The 2,568-nt window shown below is 41.1% G+C and overlaps 1 non-coding gene across 1 annotated transcript; it reads left to right on the top strand.

Moving 5' to 3' along the window:
- The first annotated feature begins 1,435 nt into the window (after positions 1–1,435).
- On the top strand, positions 1,436–1,542 carry LOC139895133 (small nucleolar RNA R71). Its single transcript, XR_011775598.1, has one exon. It is a non-coding gene; the product is annotated as a small nucleolar RNA R71 (small nucleolar RNA).
- Positions 1,543–2,568: the final 1,026 nt, after the last annotated feature.

Genomic DNA, 2,568 nt, shown 5'->3' with positions numbered 1-2,568 from the left:
GGTGTGGAGTGGTTATTCTTCTTGTCTTCTACTTCTATCTTCTTCTCTCCATTCTCGGGATAGAAGGTGACTTTCCTAGTGGAGATGGTATTTACTTCAGCGTTCCCATCAGAAGGATATACAGACTCGTCGATCGTGAAAGTGACTTCTTCTCCACGAGCTCTCAAGGTGATAGTTCGTGAATAAACGTCAACGATCGCTTTGGCTGTATTCATGAAAGGCCTTCCTAAGATGATAGGGGTTTTCATGTCTTCTTTATAGTCCATAACCACAAAGTCAGTCGGAAAGAGGAATTTATCGACCTTAACCATGATTTTCTCAATTATTCCCTTAGGATATCTGGTGGATTGGTTAGCTAGCTGGATGCTCATTTTGGTGGGGTTAAGGTTTCCAATTTCGAGTCTCTGGAACAGTGAGTAGGGTATGAGATTGATGCTGGCACCAAGGTCAGTGAGAGAATAGATAGTACTAGATTGGTAGATAGAACAAGGAAGGGTGAATCATCTGTCCCCTAGTTTTTTAGGAAGAGTGTTTAAGAGAATGGCTGAACAATCCGCGTTCAGCAGGACATTGGGTACTTCGGGTACCTTATCCTTAGTTGATAGCAGTTTCCTAAAATACTTCTTACTATGAGCATTTTTAGACAAAGTGTCCAAAAATTTACCGTCAAGCTTGAAAGATTTCATCTTGTTATGTCTTTGCTTGAGACGGCCCGGGAATGGAATGGGTGCTTTCCTAGTAGGTTTAGGTGATGACTCAATGACTACTACCGAACGGGTATTAGTTAGTTTCTTCTCCTTAGAGGAAACCGAAGGTTGGCTATGTGCCATCTTTGAGTCATTTTTAGGAAAACCTAGAGAATCGAGATGTTGATTTAGCTGGCTTATTTGATTTTCAAGACTACTCAAATGTTTAGTCATGACTAAATCAGCTGCGTGTTGTCTTGCTGTGATCATGGAGATGATTCACAGTAGGACGTCGTCTGGACTTGTCTCTGGTGGGGTAGTGGGTTTAGTGGGTGGGTTGTGCGGTTGAGCTAGGATCTTATCGGAGTAGACAACATAGTCCTCACATTCAGCCTCGTATACCTTGGCCGGATGTGGGTCAGTACAATTCTGGAATAATTGCACTTGAGACACCTGTTGCGGGAGTTTCTTTAGTTCTTCAACTTGTTTGGTGAGTTTTCTATTTGGTCCGAGAGAAATTTGATGGTTTTATTTTCGATAGGATCGGAGGCGGAAAGCGGTGTTGCTGATGGAATGTGCTCCTCAATTCCGTGTTCCAATCGTGATGGTGCATAGTCATCTCCTCGATCAATCTCCAGACCTCGTCAACAGTGAAGTTCATGAACTTACCTTGAGAAATAGCATCAAGGGTAGACTGGTTGTTCCGATTTAGACCATTGTAGAAAGTCAAAATTTGAACAGAGCTCTCAAAACGTTGGTTCGGGCATCTTCGAAGAAAATGTTTGAATCTTTCTCATGCAGTGTAGAGTGATTCATCTGAAGCTTGTTGAAAGTTTACGATCTCATTCCTAAGTCTGATTTGTTTTGATGGGGGAAAGTACTTGATTAAGAAAGTTGTTGCCATTTCCTCCCATGAGGTGATAGAATTGGGTTCTAACCCCTCGAACCAGATTTTTGCATGAAGAGTTAAGGAATAGGGGAACAGATACAGACGAACTACATCTTGTTCAACCCCGTTTTGCTTATATGAGTTGGATAAGGAGAGGAATCTATCTAAGTGAGAGTTGGGATTGTCAATTAGTAAGCCATGGAACTGGAAATGGCTGTGAATGAGTTGTATGATGCTATGCTTAAGCACAAAAGACGATCCGTTAATCTCCGGATAGAGTATGGGTCCTCCTCGTCCTTCTAACGAGGGTTTGGTGATGTCAGCGAGAGTGATGCATGTGGCCATCGTCGAACTATCGACAGTTAAAGGTGGATCTCGTCGGATGGGTACAATGTATGATATCGGATAGAAGAAAGGATGTGTCGGAAGAATTCTTAGCAGTCTAAGTAGGTTAAACCATCCTAAAGGTTCACTAATAAGGAAATCCATTTTAAAAGTTTTAATTAATCTAAATTTAGCTAATATTATCTAACCTAACTACGGTAAACTAGTAACTTCTGACAAAGCTAGTCTTAGTCAAAAGGGTCTCTTAAAAACTAACTAATCAAAACAGGCTCCAAATCATACTACCGCTCCCCGGCAGTGGCGCCAAAAATTTAACTACTCTCCTGATATGCCCGAATCGGACGGTTTATTTATGCGGTGTTGTTAGGTCGCAAAACGTCAATTCAGGATATCAATAGAAGAAGTTGATTATTTAATTTATATATGTTGGGCCTAAATCTATTATTCTTTCCTATGGGTTAACAAGGGCAAATATGACCTAGGGTCGTTCCTTGAGCGGTAGAATTTGAAACAGCACTTATCTAGATAATATAGTAATTAAGATTGGGTTTATACACAATTTAGTATCCGAGACTAGTGGCCAGGTACACCTTGTGTGGAGAGGCAGGATCCTTTTGGTCCCAATAAATTGGCGAATGTTCTGAAAAT

Source organism: Rutidosis leptorrhynchoides, chromosome 2 (genome assembly GCF_046630445.1).
Source record: "Rutidosis leptorrhynchoides isolate AG116_Rl617_1_P2 chromosome 2, CSIRO_AGI_Rlap_v1, whole genome shotgun sequence".
NCBI classification, from domain to species: Eukaryota; Viridiplantae; Streptophyta; class Magnoliopsida; order Asterales; family Asteraceae; genus Rutidosis; species Rutidosis leptorrhynchoides.
This window is presented reverse-complemented; position numbering and strand designations above follow the sequence as displayed.